The 19,456-nt window shown below is 31.2% G+C and overlaps 1 long non-coding RNA gene across 1 annotated transcript; it reads left to right on the forward strand.

The window, feature by feature from the left end:
* The first annotated feature begins 28 nt into the window (after positions 1-28).
* LOC143246528 (uncharacterized) lies at positions 29-18,332 on the forward strand. Its single transcript, XR_013026023.1, has 3 exons — positions 29-116; positions 12,719-16,283; positions 17,819-18,332. It is a non-coding gene; the product is annotated as an uncharacterized LOC143246528 (long non-coding RNA).
* Positions 18,333-19,456: the final 1,124 nt, after the last annotated feature.

Below are 19,456 nucleotides of genomic sequence, written 5' to 3' on the forward strand. Positions count from 1 at the left end.
TTAATTTATTATTATACAGGATCTTGATGTTTAGAACTGAGTGCCACCAACGTGAAGAAGTGGTACTGTGTTCCACAGATTGCCAAATTGATTATGTTGTTTACATTGAAAAAGAGGTACCAGATAAATTTGTTTATAATTCCTGTAAGAATTTGTTTTTTTTACTTACTAGGTAAATAAGTACCACTTGGACTTATATGGTATTGTGTTTTGAAACTACTTCATTCACAATTAAATTGGTATTTTAAAAATATAAAATGACAGTTAAAGGTCAGCTGTGACACTTGGAATCCTTTCAGGCAAGGTTAAAGTAAATTAATCTATGAGACCTTAAGAATTGTTAAACATACCAATCGAAAGGGTTTGACCTTTGATTCTGGAACTGTAATTAAATCTGAAATCAGTCAAGAGATGACCTTGCTATGAGCTAAAAGTTTCTGCTTTAAAAACCTGAAGCCATTGTATCAGCTGTTTTTCCGTGGTTAAAAACAGTGAATGTAAGTCTTTCCCTGGACATTCTGCACACACACACACACACTTTAAAACTTGAAATTATTAAACTTTCTGTTGGCTGAAAACAAACTTCCACATGAACAACATCTGCAGTACTGGCTTATCTAAGATATAGAATAATATAAGAAACAAACCAATTAAATTTTTGTTTTGGAAAATGAACAAAACAAGAAGAAATTATTAAAACACAGACAAATAGAAGGGAAATAAGTAACGTTGTTTGTTTTTGTTAAGAGACCAGATCTGTTTCCTTTTGTATCTTTTTTGTGTTTTTTTCATAGTTACTAACATGATAATACAGTGATTTGTTTTGTGTCTACAGTTTAACCAGTGACATAGTGTTGAAAATAATTGCAAAATATTCTATTAGTAGTAGATGCATCTCTTTTGGATCCCTAAAGGTGCTCTGTTTGTAGAATACTTAAAACCAAAATTACAAGAAACATATTTTTTCTTGCCTTTGAAGTTCATATGTCGTGCTGTGTTGTAGCCTATAAAGTACATAATTATTCTCGTGATTCATGGTATATGCTGATTTTACTGATGACACAACAGTACAAATTACAATGTTATATTATCTCTGTGCTTACTGACTTTCAGGCAACACCCCACTGTGTAGTGATATGAATGACTAAACCAGCTCGCCCCTCCTTTTAGGGAAATTAGTAGTTGGCAGATATGATTTATTTTAAGTCAGTGTGTGATAAGTTTCCTACAGTGTAATCTATGTATATTTTTGTACTTTTTTTCTTACTGTTTCTAAAATTATTATCAGAAACTACTTACAATATAATAATGTGAAGATTTAAATTATTGGTTGTATAGTTATCTTCATGTTATATCATAGAAGTTGTCCTGAAAAATTAATTATAAAAACTGTGTTTGTAACTCTTCTGATGCAAAGGTGACTGGATCCATTTACTTTCACATATTGTTTCTGTCTTTTCAGTTTGCTTGTTTCTTTTGTCTAAATGCTGCTATTGGTAATATTACTATGTCAGTACAATTGAGTCATGCAAGTTTAGTAAAAATGAAAGAGATTCTTGTTCCAACATACATGTAATGATTTTGTAAAATTACTGCTTTGAACAAAACTGAAAAAACCAACTGCTTCTACAATTTTCCAGTGAAGTAAGTATATCAAAGTACCGTCATAAGCAGTACTGTACCATTTCATTATTTGTAATGGCATAGTTATGTGCTTTCTTGTGACAAATTCGAAGAAAGCAGTGTTGTGTATTCACTTTGTTATTGTGTAAAACTTATGGCTTGCTCATTTCAATTATATTCCAAGTTTGGTTCATAGGTGCCTTACTGTAATATTGAAATAATTTTAAGTAAGAACAATATTTCCTATATATTTAATAATGAAAAATTAGTTACTGCTCTAGGATATCTCTATACTTTTTACTACAGTATGGCCTGATATGGCCAAGTGTTACATAATTTATATCAGACAGGTCTCCAATTTATTGTATTACTTACATCACATATTATGATTGCATCTCGCTGGAAATTTTAATTTAGAATTTCAATTTGTATGAAGTTTATGATATTTAACATCAAGATTTATACACACAGTTTTCTCTCTTAACACAAATATATTTTAATATACAAACAACAATAAAGTTTATAATAATGATTCTTATAAATATTGGTTTATATACAAGAGTCTTACAAACTATACTGAGTCATCTATCTGGTCTGAAACTGAATATTTTATAAATGGTCTATGTCCACAGCAAACATATTAATTCTGAGTTGATATTGTTACACCCTGCTTAAGCTAGCAAGCTGTCTTTTTTTGGTCTGCCTAACTCTGCTCACAAGCTGACTTTTTACTGATAAAGGTATTTAAAGTCCTCCTGGAAATACTAACATTTGAAGTTAATTTACTGAAGTTAATGTTGTAATATTCAAAATCTATAAATGTTCCTTGTAAAATTCTGTAGTTTTCTGATCAATAATCCTTGATCACAATTACAGCTTTTGAGGCTTATAGTATACTGAATGTAGCAAACAAACAGTGTGCTGTCACTGTCTCTTGGCTAGCTTAAATATCAGTCAGGTGATATTCTCAAATGTTCAACAATATTTGAAGATATGCTATTCTTTTAATAAAACTTGTACATTGTAAATTTCTACTTTCAAGAATATTCTACAAATTTAGAGAGTGGATGGGACTTGCACAATATGCACTCAACAATGTCTCATGCATCTAACAGAAACAACCACAGATATTAGAATAAATGTATAGCAGTAAATCTGTTACATAGTGCACTTGATTTTTAATCTTTAGGTCATGGGTTTGAATCACTGTACAACCAAACATGCTTGCCCTTTCAGCTGTGAGAGCATTATAACCCTATCGAGATGGGTCTTCCTATGACCATGTCATAGTGTTTGTTCACTTGCATTCATAATTAAACTGAGTGACTGTTTTTAGAATTTATATTTATAAATTTGGTGTCAAATTTTAGATTATAATTCAGATTTTAGTATTGTACATTTAATTTGAAATAATGTTGTTTTTGATGTTAAAATATAAAGACTGTGGTTTTATATGAATTAATAACTCAAATTACTGATATTGGCAAGCTAACAAATAAAATAATAACCTCCTGTCTCTTCTACTTACTCAAATATTGCTCACGTACTGAATCAAACACAGTGGCCCTTCTCACCTCTTTTCATTTTTGAAAATGCTCCCTTGTATACACTTATATGACATGTGAATAACCAATCAAAAGCTCAGAATGTTCCCCAAGCAGTTTTCTCAGCCATTTTCAAGTGTGATATTGTCACTTCCTTCTTTCAAAACAAAACTTGAAGAATGTAGGGTGAGCCTTTAGTCCGCTTGAAATTTCATATACCATTTTACTTGAATATAGTATAATTACAAAGTTTGATGAATTATCGTGAAATTATATGATATCAATATAGTTATTTATGATTTGTTTGGTTATTTAAAATGTATGTATAAAATTCACAAAAACTTGTTTTGTTTCACACCCTCCAAGTGAAAAATTTCAAAAGGCTAGGGCAAGCAATAAATGAATACAAAGGTTGTTGTGTCTAGAAAGCTTAATTGTTTGCTCTACTTATTTATCTACTGTTTTATGTTTTAAGCAAAATAAGTTTATGAATGTATTTGTAAATAGCAAATGTATTATATCTGAAATGTGACTGAATTTTACAAAATACTATTAATAATCCAATAAAACACAGTTAAGACAGGTCACTTTGTAAAGGTCAGTTTTATATTCTTGGATGAGTGCATGTGCTTCACATCATTGTAACTTTTGTTTGTCAGTAGTGGCTTAAAGGTCAATATTATAAAATTAATAAACATATATAAATGTGTAATGTTATGATATTTAAGCTATTTAGACTAAAACTTTTGTATTTATGAGTTATAATATGTAGTAATTCTAGAACAAAAAAACATTTATTTCCTAATTTTTTATACAATTTATGAAATTGGTCAAATCTCTTGAAAGTGTACAAAATTCTAATTTGATTGTGAAAATAGCAAATATAAAGTTTTTTCTTAAAAGACATTTGATAATTATTTGGAGGATACAAATTTGAAATTTTTCTGATGCATAAAAGTAACTTTAATCATAATATGCAAATTTTTCTTCCTGCCAGATAGTCAAAAATTTGAAAGAAAAATTTTAGAAGAAAATATTTGATTAAAAGATCTTAATACTTAATTCAAAACCTGACACTTTGTGTTCTCATAATGTTTACCAGGAATCTGGAAAATGCTGTAAACATATGACTATGTTATCAAAAATCATAGTATAATTACTCTCATATACAACCTGGGTGGATTCCACACATCCCATAATGGAAGAGTTAGTGTGATGGTCGACCCAACTATTTGTTGGAAAAAAGAGTATCCCAAGAGTTGGCAATGGATGGTATTGGGTTGCTACCTTCTCTCTAGTCTGTTACTGCTCAATTAAGAACAGCTAGTGCAGATAATTCTTATGTAGTTTCGCATGAAATTAAAATCACACAAAAGAAATACTTCAACATAAATTGAGATGAAATGCTAAACTTTAATACACAAAGTTTCTTCAGTTATTAGTATGTTTCTATAATTTCTTTGTGTTATTTTTCCATAATAACTCAACTAATAATCCAAAAAAATTCTAATTTAAAGCATGATGCATGACAATTGTGTGTTAGGACTAGTAATGACAGTTAAAAAATCATTTACTAATTTATTTTATCAAATGTTCTTGGCAATTTCAAAATAAAAATATGTGAAAAAATGCAGCATTTATTGTTGTTTTTTACTTCAATTTTTATTAATGAAACATCTCAAACACATGTGATGTACTTCAATTATAAGATTGAGTGATCAAGTTATTAACAATTCAAGTAATAAACTACTTACTTTAGAAATTATATAAAAAGGAATTACATTATAAGTATATTTATTTTCATTTGATAGCATAACAGCAGCTTTATCATGGCAAACATTCCACATTTTGCCTATGATTAGGGAAAGATATGGTAATACAGAGACCGTTATTAGTTATCCAATGAAAAATCTTAATAATTTTGGTTTTATCAACTTTGAGTGATTAAAATTCATTGAGCTCAACAACTTTGAAAGAAAGATGGTTATAATATCTTAAGGATATATGGTTCTTCAAGCCCTTTTGTACACTATATTACATAATGAATTATAATCAAATTACAATAAAACTTTAAATAGTTTGTTCACATAACTACTTTCAGCTTTATTATGTTGCCCTTTATACCTACAGTGTTACATGCATAGTTCTAATGGGAATAAATAGTTTGGAGAAAACAAAGTTGTCAATCAAAGTTTAACTTAGTATACAGTTCAATATGTCGATTCTAATAGTCAGTATAGTTCTGAACAGGGGTGGTCTTAGCTGTGAAGAAATTTCAGTAAATGGGGCCCTATAATGACAAGAAAACATGTAAGAATATTAAAAGACGTAGCATTGGGCCTCGGATAGTTGCACAGGTTACTCAGTGGGTAAGACCATTTATGGTTTTCAAGTAGATACAAGCTGAACCTGTGGTAGAAAGCTGACTTTCAGAGTCTGTAAGTCAAGTTTCAATTCATGTGATAATACAAAACATTTCTTGCACTTTAAACTGTGGATGTACTGTAAGAGTGGCCGTCAAATCTTTGGCATGGATGGTAAAATACTGGTGATTGGCTGCCTTTACCCTGGTTGTTAGTTAAAAATTTAGGATGGAGGCAAATAGCTTTACCATTAATGTACAACTATGATTTTCAAGTACAAGCAAGTGTAATATTAAGGGTTTTTAATGTTTCTTTCTTAATTTCTTAGTTTTTCAAAACTTGTTTTCATAGCTTTAAACAAGTTAAAAGTTGAATATATTTTTAAATTTATATGAGACATTTACTGACCTGCTGTGCACATTATAAAAACTGTTGTCTTTGTTTTAGCTGAATAAATTGTTTCTTCCAAACACAGTAAATGGAATGTTTATAACAACACAAAATGGTACAGTAAATACTAGGTGAAAATTGGCTGTATGTAAGCTGAATGAAAAGGAAAACATGTGAGAATCAGTGTTAGAGAATACAAGTTATTTCCACCTTTGGTCAGTGTCATAAAAGTATAAATGCTGATGAGAAAAAATTCAATGAGTAGCCCACTCATTCACTTCTATACTCTGTACCAGTTACTGTTCTTTTATATGACTTCTTTTTAACCTAAAATGTGGGTTACATTATGAAATTATAATTAGTTAGCAAACGAACATTTTTCAAATTCATTAAAATAATTACGCTCCATATGTATTTTTCTTGAATAATGTAGTTTAATAAAAATAATATGACTTTGAAAATTGTTATATTTTGTTTTTTTATTACATTACACATTTAAGAAAACATTTTTCTCAAAGATTGTGTGTATAAATACATTTTGATAATACACTTCATTGAGTAGTAATTATAGAGAAAGTGTATTGTTCTGCAGAATTCACTCAAGATAGAAGGGATTTCCTTATTTTATCAGCTAAAGTAATTAAACAAGGAAATAGTGTATATGATATCCGGTATTTTAGGAAAATTATCAGAGGTGTGTAAACCATTTTTATTCCTGTTCTTGATTGTATTATGAGAATTATATTTTAATGATGTTAAAAGAATATTTTCAGTGTTAAATTATTTGAAAACAGTTTCAATAAGAATGTATATTTTACCTTCAACAGTTAAATGTTTTCATTAATGTAGCACTTTTATATGAAACATTTTGATACAAATGAGACCATAATATGCTTTATATAAAACAAAATAAAATCTGATGGTGTATAGAAAGAAACAATTTTATTATGTTTAAAGCTGTAGTATGTTTAAAAAAATGACACATTGCATAATTTGTAACTCATACTTCAAGGAAGGTTTTTATTTTGCTTATCCTGAACAGTGTGTAAATAAGTACATTTCAAAATTTCTTGTTTTTATTTAAATATTTCTATGGATAACTTTCCTAGGTTTGTAATTCTAGTTTGTTTCCAATTTGAGACGTCTGTTGTTTTGTTTTTTTTTCAAATAGGCCTGACATGGCCAGGTGGTTAAGGCATTCAACTTGTAATCTCTGGATCGTGGGTTCGCTGTGGGGGGTTATAATGTTACGATCAATCCCACTATTCATTGGTAAAAGAGTAGCCCAAGAGTTGGCAGTGGGTGGTGATGACTAGCTGCCTTCCCTCTAGTGTTACACTGCTAAAGTACATTTCAAAATTTCTTGTTTTTATTTAAACATTTCTATGGATAACTTTCCTAGGTTTGTAATTCTAGTTTGTTTCCAATTTGAGACGTCTGTTGTTTTTTTTTAAAAATAGGCCTGACATGGCCATGTGGTTAAGGCATTCAACTTGTAATCTCGGGGTCGTGGTTTCGCATCCCTGTCGCACCAAACATGCTTGCCTTTTCAGCTGTGGGGGGTTATAATGTTACGATCAATCCCACTATTCATTGGGAAAAGAGTAGCCCAAGAGTTGGCAGTGGGTGGTGATGACTAGCTGCCTTCCCTCTAGTGTTACACTGCTAAATTAGGGACAGCTAGCGCAGATAGCCCTCGTGTAGTCTTGCAAAAAATTCAAAACAAACCAAAATATTCTTTATAAAACTTAAAAAAACAAGTGATTTAATGCATAAACTTTCATGATTCCTCTTTGACAACCTGAAGATGACCTAAAAAGGTCAAAACGTTGTTCTGTAGTTTATTTTAATTAAAGTGTTAAACCCATACCAGCTTTCTGGAAAATACGTTAATACATAAACTTGTTCTTTAAATTCTAAGGTTTTTTTGTTTAGCATAGGTTATCAACTAATTATAATCACACAATAATCATTAAAAAAATGTCATTGCAAAACTCCGTGTGAGTAAGTCACCTGTATTTGAAGTTTATTAACAATACCTTACTGTGTGATATTAAGTAATATTTCTAACTTTTTCCTGTCAAATGGGTGAAGCTTTAAGCCAGTTAACTGATTTGTTAATGTATTGATATTTCTGTAAACGTGATGTCTAATAATGGGTAAATCACACCTTTGTTCTCTTTTTTTATAATTATTATCTATCCTTTTTTCTTTAAAATTAAAATATTTGTTTAAGTCTAATATATGTACAGAAACTGAGACAGTGCTGAGCACAAGAAGGAGTATTTACACATTACTAATATTTTTTATCACAGTTTGTGGTATAACATTAAACTTGTATGTCATTGATATCAATAACAACTAAGACTTCAATTGCTGTGAAATTGTATGAAGACTTTGAGATGATATGGCAAAATATTGTTAATGCTTTTCAATCTGTACGGAACTGAAAGAAATAATTAGACATACATGACATAATATGAATATAAACTTAGTCTAACTTGAATAAATTGGATACTGGATCTAGATTTGCTTTTATTCTCTTACTATCAATATAAACTTAAATAGCTGTGCATCAAACAACAGTTGATAAAATATGAACTGGTGTTTCTAGCTGTCTTGTTTACACAGATTGATTACATCATTCATGCCAACAAATACTGTTCTGTTGTTCTTCTGAAGATTCTCTAGGTATATTTCTTTAGATTTTCCTACAATACATTCTGTGGTATAGTAGATCACTGTATGGTTTTGGCTGGTGCTTCAGTTGTTTTTGTTTTTTTACAAAATGATTAGAGAGTAAAGTAGTGTCCAGGGGGTACCTTTCTAAAAGAAACAATAATCTATCTAATTATTTCCTTTTATCGTACTTTTTTAACAAGATTTCCACTGTTATTTCAGTTATTACACCATGTAACACAAATTTTGTTCCTGGATAGTGTATGTTATTACACTATGTAACACAAATTTTGTTACTGGATAGTGTATGTTATTTCTTAATTGCTTATGTTGTAGAAGTACAGAAAATGGCCATTATTCCCTTTAAACTTTGCTTTTGTGACCTGTATAATGAAATTTAGAAATTAATCTATTTTCTATGTAAAAACGGGCAAATTTGCACATTTTCATTTACATAAGATCTGAATAAAAAAACATATGAATCAAGATTTACATGTATTTATACTAAAGTTATACAAAAATGTTTAGAAGTGAGTAGTTTTTCGAGATTTGCGACTATAATGTAAATCACTTTCACGTATCAGCCTCCAAACGTAATCTCCCATCATGTTTTTGTTGTATGCTCCCAGGTCACAAAAGCAAAGTTTGAAGAGAAAAATAGGTCTTTTTCATTTACTTTAGGTTAAGCATTTGGGAAATAACACTTTCTGCCCAGGAACAAGAAAGAGTAAAAATTTTGTTGTATAGTGTTATCTTTTTGCATATAAGTTTTGGGTCTCATCCTTTATCTAGCTGACACAGTATGGTACATTAAAATAGCAGACAATGTTCTAAGTCCCAAGATATATAAAGTATAAATAATTTATCAGATAACTACTTACAGTATCTTTATTCTATTGCTCTCTCCTTGTTGTTACATTTCCACATGCACAATTCTAGTGAGAACATATAGTTTAGAGAAAAACATAAGAGTAAATACTGGTTGTCTTGTCATTTTATTCTCAGAGAATAACTTGTATATAGTTCATCATGTCTTTTCTAATAATTAGTTTGATTTTCAAATGGTTGCAAAATGATCCTTTGTTAGGAGCCATGTTTGAATTCATGCATTTCTATGGATGTGTGCAACCTCCACCAGAACTCCTGAGGAGCCATGTTTGAATTCATGCATTTCTATTTGTGTGTGCAACCTCCACCAGAGACAGGGATTCCTGAGGAGACATGTGTGAATTCATGCATTTCTATGGGTGTGTGCAACCTCCACTGGGATTCCTGATGTCTGGCTCTTGAGCATTCTTGTTTTCTTTCAATGATCTAATTCATTTTTGATATAAAGATTTCAAGTTTTTATTAATCAGAGCAAATAACTTCACTCCTCCTTCTATTGATTTGTTTCTTCCCTAGTGAAATTTTCTGGTACTCTTATGATGGTACAATACTTCGTTTCTTTATTTAATGATGATATTTTAAGGTACCATATATAAGATATATTGATTTTTCTAGGAAATTTACTCCTATAATAGTTTGCCATAAGTATAGACATCTTCATAATTCTTTTTAAGAATTTTGAAAAAAAAAGTTCTGTCCAGAATTGAGAACAATGATGACACCATACCCAACAGAGTCACACAATGATGACACCATACCCAACAGAGTCACACAATGATGACACCATACCCAACAGAGTCACACAATGATGACACCATACCCAACAGAGTCACACAATGATGACACCATACCCAACAGAGTCACACAATGATGACACCATACCCAACAGAGTCACACAATGATGACACCATACCCAACAGAGTCACACAATGATGACACCATACCCAACAGAGTCACACAATGATGACACCATACCCAACAGAGTCACACAATGATGACACCATACCCAACAGAGTCACACAATGATGACACCATACCCAACAGAGTCACACAATGATGACACCATACCCAACAGAGTCACACAATGATGACACCATACCCAACAGAGTCACACAATGATGACACCATACCCAACAGAGTCACACAATGATGACACCATACCCAACAGAGTCACACAATGATGACACCATACCCAACAGAGTCACACAATGATGACACCATACCCAACAGAGTCACACAATGATGACACCATACCCAACAGAGTCACACAATGATGACACCATACCCAACAGAGTCACACAATGATGACACCATACCCAACAGAGTCACACAATGATGACACCATACCCAACAGAGTCACAGATTGAAATTCTTTGTCACCGTATTTAAAATTCTGGAACTTTGGAGATTAATTTCCACCACACTCAGGCATATTTATTAACTGCATTGTTAAAAAACTACTTAAAATTTCACCTATGTTTTAAGCCTAAATATAGCATAGTTGCAAGCTCGATAAATTACAGTGATTGTTGAAATACTTAAAACATATATATCTGTCTGTATTGAATAAGTTAATCAAAGTAACAGGAGATATTTAACAAGTATAATTTTGCATACATGGGATATAGAATGAACATGAAAAATCAAAAGAAGTGAAAGGTCGTAGCTATTAATTAGTTTGCTAACAAAGGTAGCAAGCAATTCCCTCTTCCAGTTCTTTAATCGTTTAATTAAAAACAATATAAATGATGTTTTTATCTAAAAAATACATATAAACATGATATGACTTGTAATTAAAATTATAAGTATTTTAGAAAAATTTTGGGTTGTCTGAAATAAGGCTTTACATATGTCAACTTCTAGTACATTTAAAAAATGTAGAGGAACTTGAAACTTGGTATTAAAAGCATAAAGCATTTGAAAGTTATACTTTAGTTTCAGATTTTTTTCAATGAATTTATTATTATAGATGCTTTTTTCTATCACCCAGAAAGTTTTTTAATACATTGCAGGGGAAGGACTTTCTTCCAGAAAGATTATGCTGATACAGTAAAATATTTCCAAGTTGTATTTATTCTTTGCTAAGTCACTGCTATTGTAAATTTTATTTTGTGATATTGTGTTTTTAAAACAGTTGAAGGTGTAAATTGGAAAAAAAGCAACTACAAAAGTGTAAAATTACATAATTACTCTATGTTTTGTAATAAAAATTCTTAACTCTGAAGTTTCCAGTTTAAGTTTTAAAACATAAACCATTGAAGTTGAAATGTTACTGTTATTTCTATAAATACCTTATAAATATAAACTAATTTTGTCAGTCAGCTCAGCATTGCTCTGGAGCCCAAACCAAATCATTTATGGTAAATGAAGTCTGTGTCATTTTGCCCTTAAATTTAAGCTTCTGTTTAATACTTTAATTTATTATTGTAAACTGTTTTCCACCATTAGAAAGCTAATATAATGCTATACTTAACTGTACTTTAAGTATCTGTAAAAAGATTTGGCATTTGAGCTAAACTAATCTATTTCTAGCAGCCATGGGGTATTTGTATTCAAATACATTTGAATACAGACTTGGGAGTATTTGTACTTGTATTTAAGACCTCTCAGATACATGGAATGATGTATTTAAATTATGAGCTTGAATGTATTTGTATTCAAATACTTTAATAGGGTAAATTAAATAATTTGTATTCATTTGCATGGTATTTGTGCTTGCTGAATGATTTAGTAAATACTCAATATTATGAGAGTAAATGTCAACTCTTGCACTCATCAGGTTTCTAGACTGTCATTTTTGCATATGGAATACATTAATTTCTCTTTTAGTACAGAGGGAACTATTGACAAATCCTGAAAGAGAACATATGACAGGTGGGTATGTAAAAAAGGGTCTGATGTTTTAGTTGATCGCTGTGTAACCCAACAGTTAAAGGGAATGAAATTATGTTTTGTCTGAGAAGTGACAACATTATAATGAGTAATAAATTTTGTACTCTTTGGAGGGTAGGTAAATAAGTTAGAGAACAGAGAATGCCTAGAGAAAAAAAAGTGTTATTTCTCACACGAGGGAAATTAAGAATTTTATTTTAATATTGACTCATAAAACTGAGAACTTAAAACTTCATGTTAAACTGTATGTTTTATTATTCTCATTTATTTAATATTCTATAGTTAGATAAAATTTCTCATGTTTTAAACCCATATTCATAATTTTATTTATTATTATAGAATGTATTGTGTATGAAGTGACTGTGATATGCTTTTGCACATCTTGTGTAATCATAAAACAGAGCTACAAAAGTCTACATCTAGCTCTGGTACTTCTTCTGAGTGAAGCAGCCTACAGTAGTTACATACCATACAGGATCAATTAAATATAAGTCTACACACCTTCATCAGAAGTAAATCACAAACAAACTTCAGTTTTATTGCTGGTACACTGTAACCCTTCTTAGTGGTGGAGTGAAAAAATATTCAAGATCTAATGACAATCACAGATTATTGGTATATTCTTTCCAGTCATAAGCATCTATTCATGATCTTGATCAAGAGTAAGTATGATGAAGTTCAACAACAAGTTGTCTCTCTACTGCTATGTCTACCAAGCATCAATGTCTCTGTGCACATTTAGAGTAGCAGATAAATGCACAGCTTTCTTGGAGACATTTGTCACTTTATATTTGACTGTAAATGCAAACAGTCATGCCAGAATTTCAAGAGGAGACACATATTAGATATCATTGCAGCTGACTATGAAGAAATACTAAATATCATTAACACCAACAACAAGGTGTCATATGTGACATTTTATCATGCATCTAACATTATCAAGGCTTTCTGCCTGCCTGTATTTGAACCACAAACACCACCTAGTTTGAGAGATGGTGATAACTCATCTACAGATATTAACTCAAAAGAGGAACTTTTGGATTAATTTAAATCAGCAAACAATTTACCTGAAATTCTTCTTGGCCTAGTTTGAGAGATGGTGATAACTAATCTACAGATATTGACTCAGAAGAGGAACTTTTAGATTAATTTAAATCAGCAAACAATTTACCTGAAATTCTTCTTGACCTAATTTGAGAGATGGTGATAACTCATCTACAGATATTGACTCAGAAGAGGAACTTTTAGATTAATTTAAATCAGCAAACAATTTACCTGAAATTCTTCTTGACCATGACACCCCTGTTTTCCCCATATGTTACAGCTTGTAGTCAGAAATGACATGAGCAAAGATGAACCACTGCTAAAAGTAATTTACAAAACATCAGTCATTGACCCCTTACATTTGAAAATCAACACAAGCAACTACTCTACTTGAAAGGGGCCAGATTTCAGTTGGTAACACCATCATAATGGAACTCAGAAATTAAAATGATTCAGTCTTTATTGAAGATTTCCCAGAAGTTGAATAATCTAGATATTAGTACATTGAAACTTACGTTTCATAATTGAACTGTGCTTGAAAATTTGGTGACAATACTGACACATTTTGAAAAGGCAACAGATTTTGCCCAGGATTAGGGCAGTGTTACCTCCAGTTGTGTAATGCCATGTATTTATGGACTGATGACTAGGATTGACAGCAGATATAATTTAAATCTTGTTTCTACACTAAAGAAATCTGTTCATGCCTGGCTGACTCAACAGGTGCAACAAAATGTCTTCTGATTAGCTATAGCATTTGATTTCAGATTTAAACTTTACCAGTGTTTTACTAGACCTGTGGTCCATGAATCCAATCGAATACTCCTCCAGAAAAACATCATGAAAGGTTTCTCAACAAATAATCCTGCAGCCATGGAGCCAAAAGAGAACTGTAAATCCTCCTTCCCTCACAAAAGAAGCAAGCTCTTTAGTTTCTCTGTTGCCTTCAACAAACCAATCATCTCATCTTCAGAGGATACAGAGATCAACCCAGACCTGATCACTGCCACCCCATTGATAAGACATTTGTGAGATTGATGTTCATAATGAACAGTTGAAAGTTATAATGTCTATAAGTCTCCTTTAAATATATATTTATCATTCTAAAACTTTGTTATTGCATTTTGAAAAATCAAAGTATTCAAACATACCCTTGTCTGTATACTTTTTCAACTTTTTTTACCATATCTTGATGACACTTCAGTTCTATTCATTTCACAGGTAACTGTTGTAATGCTGTGTTAGTGGACTTGAAAATATCGGTTTCAACATTGACTCTAAATAAATAGGTTTTTAAAATAAAAGAAACTACTAATTTATCAACATTTAACACTTCATAACAATACTCTTATAAGCCTCTAAGGTTTTTGGATGACTTTTACCTATCATCTGCTACAATTCATGGATGGAATAAATAGTGACACCAGTAATCGAATACAAATAGCTCATATTTTTATCAATATGAAAATGAATGCATTTAAAATGCTAAGAGTTTTAGTATGAATACATAGGAATATATTTATGAATAATTTATAATGCAATAGGCAATAATAATAATAAAATAACTGACTTTAAGATTTCAATACTTTTATTTCAGGAAACAAACCTTTAAGAAATTGAAACAAACTTTGAACGAATAATAACATGTCATGTAATAGTTACACTCATTGTTATTAATCAATACCTCAGTCTTAATCAAGAATAAAAAAACATTCTAGCATTTTATGTGGCTTACGAGAGGTCGAGAAAATATTTTTGTGTGAATACGCAAATATACAGCTACACACACATACGTAGGAAATAATTTATCCTTTTTTTTTAAGACACTTTTTATTTAATTTAAGATTTGTTTGTATTTAATGCGCTAAACATGCAAGTGTGAAATCTTTAACAAAAACAACTTTTGTAGTTTGTGATAAGTAGCTTTGGGCTTCACAATTTTATACAGCATATCTTACTTAATAAAAACAAAGATTTCTCAGTTGTTGTATTTACAGTTGCTTCATAAGCCCAATGGATCTCAATCTATAAAAACTACCTAGTAGTCTTTAGTAGTTTTTCTGGGATTTATCACAATTACCAGAGCAATAAGTTTCATATTGTGTTTTATGAATTGTAGAGATATATTGTATTAATGTATTTAAAAACTTTTAGGCTCACCATAGGCAGCACTTGGATAAACATTTTATCAAAAAGTTAGCTTTCTGTTGTCTGATTTTCTCAAGTTACATTTGTTTACCACACTTTGTGCAGACAGATCAAAACAAAACTAGTAACAGTTGATGTGTAACATTCAATGCATCTTATATCACCTGAAGTGTCTGTTCTGGTTCTACTTTACATTTGATTAAGGTTTATTCTTGGTTAATATGTTATCAATGTTTGTTTCATTTGTTATCTAATGAATTCTAATCAGACTGGACTATTAAATATGTTTTTATTTAATAATTATGGTTCATAATGTTTTTGGTCTAAGCATATCTATAAATGTTTATTTTCAGGTATTATAATGTTAAAACTTCACTCATTTTTTTTTGTAAAAATACTGGTTACAAATGTCATATATTTGTTCAACTCGATGTGGCTTTGCTATAAGAAAAACACACACAGAAACAGGTCAAGTTACTTGTATGTGATAATAATACCAATGCTGTAAGTAACCAAAATATTTATTCTCTGTTCATACACATATGTATAAAGTCGATAGGCAGAGGATACAGAAAAATGTATTAGTTACCATGACAACAAAGAGCAGAAGTAGTATCATTGTTTATGTATCTGAATGTTTGGAATCGATTGATGTTTCACCATCAACTGGGCGTTAAGCAGTATCTGTTGGATGATCCATCTCTAAGAACAGGTAATTTCATTTGTTGTTACTTATGTGAATCATTCAAAATAGTTTTTTTTAAACTGTGACGTAAGAATTTAAATACAATTCAGAATATTATTAGAGAATTTTTAAGTTACTAATCAGTGATATTTTATTACTAAATTCAAAAGTTACACGTTCCTTGCGCGTGTTCAATTTTTATTGAAATTTTCAGTAAACTACCTGATTGATAAAGCTCTGATTCGATGTCCTTTGCTTGTAAAATACAGTAGCTTACGGATAACTGAAGAAATGACTCCGAGTTAGGTGACTTTGTTTCAAAATATCTGCACAAAACTGTTTGTTTGTTTTTGAATTTCGCGCAAAGCTACACAAGGGCTATCTGCGTTAGCCATCTCTAATTTAGCAGAGTAAGACTAGAGGGAAGGAAGCTAGTCATCACCACCCACTGCCAACTCTTGAACTACTTTTTTATCAACGAATAGTGGGATTGATTGCACATTATAACGCCCTCATCGTTGAAAGGGTGAGCATGTTTGGTGTGACAAGGATACGAACTCGCGACCTTCGGATTACGAGTAGAGTGCCTTAAACACTTGGCCATTCCGGGCCTCGTATAATGGAATATGGTTGTTACTTTTATAAAACCCTTACGACAATATTAATGGAATATGATTTTTACTATTACAAAGTACTTACGATCTTAAAGTGCTAAGTGCACTTTTGCGACAACGATCTTCGATTGATAATCTGGAACACTATTCATTTGGCCATTTCCAGCACGTTACAAGTGTTATCCGTATAAGACATGCTAGGTAACTGCAGTAAGTCAGTTCTAGGATATGGATGAATTTTTCCTTTGTTGTCCTTTGAATAAATTATTGTAACATTAAGTGTTTTCACACCTACTGGCTCCACAGCTGCTAAAAGATCTAATTACTTATGTTTTGATGAACCAATAATCGGATACAATAGGTTCGTAATGCGCATTTCGAGGTAACTAGTATTTATAATGTCAACTTACGGAACTCTGTTCACAATCCGTGTATCACGGGCTGTAATCACATCACCGAACATGCTTGGCCTATTGTATTTTATTTAAACAACATTCCATATTCAGTTCCGTTTGGCTGACAATGTATGGTTGAAATACTATTCTATTATATTATTCTTTAAAAAAAAAGCCTTGTATGCCTTTTAAGTGTTTAAAAAACTAATGTTGTAATATTTACGTCGTCAATTTCCAAACAAGTCAGTTGTTCTGTGTTCACTTATGGCGGACATGATGTGGTCGTATCTAACATTCTTCTTGGAAAAGTGATGAGAGATTGAATATGAGTTTAATATTAAAAATTATAATAGACCTAACAGTAACGTCGTATGAGAATTATTAGTAGTTATATTCATGGTTTATCAACTTTAAAAAATACGTTCACATTATAACTATTGTTGTTTGGTTTATTGTGTTCCTACTATGAAATTCTTACATTTCGAAGACGTACATCCAACTTTACTTGGTATATTTATATTAAGCATATCGAATTTCTTTGATTTTTCAATAGAGGGCCCTCATTGGCACAGTGGATGTCTGTGGACTTGCAACTCTAGAAACCGTGTTTCGATATCCGTTGTGGGCATACCACAGGTAGCCCATTTTGTAACCTTGTAATTAATTACAAACAAGCAGATTCAATAGAGGAGTTTCGTTGCTCTCCTGTTTGCCTTCAAAGAGTTCTGGAAACAGTTGTGTCACGCGTTATTCACTTACGTAAAATTTAAAAATCATTGATAAAAAAGTTAAAATGTCACTGTTATCTAATGTCATAGATATAAAATATTGGAGCTCTTTTACTGCAGCTATGTCGTTACGATAATTACGGTTAACTTGAAGTACCACAAGATGAATAAATATAGTTGAACAAGTATTACTGAAGTTTTAACAATAACATTGTGAGAAATGTATCACTGTCGTTGGTTATCGTGTTGTCCAATAGGATAGCAGCAGTGACTAGCTTACGGATTTACAACTCTTAAAATCAGCGGTTCGGTCTCTTGGTGGACAGCTCATTGAGGGCCTGCTGTCGACTCGAAAATGCAGATTATGGGAACGAAACCTTTCGCCGAATATGCTCGACCTTTACATCAAGGGGATATTATACAGTGGCGGTGAATTCCACTACTCGTCAGTAAAGAGTATTTCAAGAGTTGACTGTGGGTGGCGTTGACTAGCTGTCTTACTTCGAAGCTGATGTTTCAAAAATTAGAGACAGCTAGCGTATATAGCTTCGAGTAGCTTTGTGCGAAATTAAACCGAGAAAAGCTCCTCCGAACGCCAGACCTTTTTCGGGTGTATTTTAAACGAATTTAATCACAATTTTTTTTTTTTTTTTTACATTTATTAGTTGAGTTCACTACGAAATTAGCTTGCGGTGTACAAGTCCAAAACTTGTACCTCAAAAACTACCACACCGATCATCGCCAATCATAACTTGGTAATATTTGTGTAACTAGGCAGTGTTTTTATAGTTGAGCAATAAATAAAACAGCTGAAATTTCCACAAAAATATGTTTCCCGTTTAACCAATAAAAATCACAAAAAGGGGATAAGTTACAAATTTAACTAATCAAAAAATAAACTTCAAAATTGTTTTTCTTCAGTGAAAATTTCATGAGTTTTGCAACAGATGAAAATTTCATGAGTTTTGCAACAGATGAGTGATGTAATGCTGTGTTCATAGTTCATTTTTAAACTGAAATTTCTGTGTTCTTTTTTCTCAGGCATAAGAAAGTAATTCTGCTGGTATATTGATTGTAAGGGAAATCATTTAAAAGTAACTTTGATTGTTTTATTATTTCAATTTAAGCTGTTTAAAGTACTTTAAATCTAAATTTTATATAAATCAATTAGTTTTTTTTTAATTTCATGTAATTATTAGCATAATGGAAATAACAAGAAAGTGTGTGTGTGTTTTTATAACAAAGCCATATTGGGCTAACTGCTGTGCTCACTGAAGGAAAAACGAACCATTGATTGTAGGGTTGCAAATCCGAAGGCTTCACGCACTCTTACTGAAGGGACAGTTTTGTTTGTTTGTTTATCAGTTAAAACTTAGACATTTCATTCCATAGCCACAGGCTTCTTAATCTATGGATCGCTGGTTCGAATTCCCGTCACACCAAACATGGTCGCTCTTTCAGCC

Source organism: Tachypleus tridentatus, chromosome 3 (assembly GCF_004210375.1).
Source record: "Tachypleus tridentatus isolate NWPU-2018 chromosome 3, ASM421037v1, whole genome shotgun sequence".
Lineage (NCBI taxonomy): Eukaryota > Metazoa > Arthropoda > Merostomata > Xiphosura > Limulidae > Tachypleus > Tachypleus tridentatus.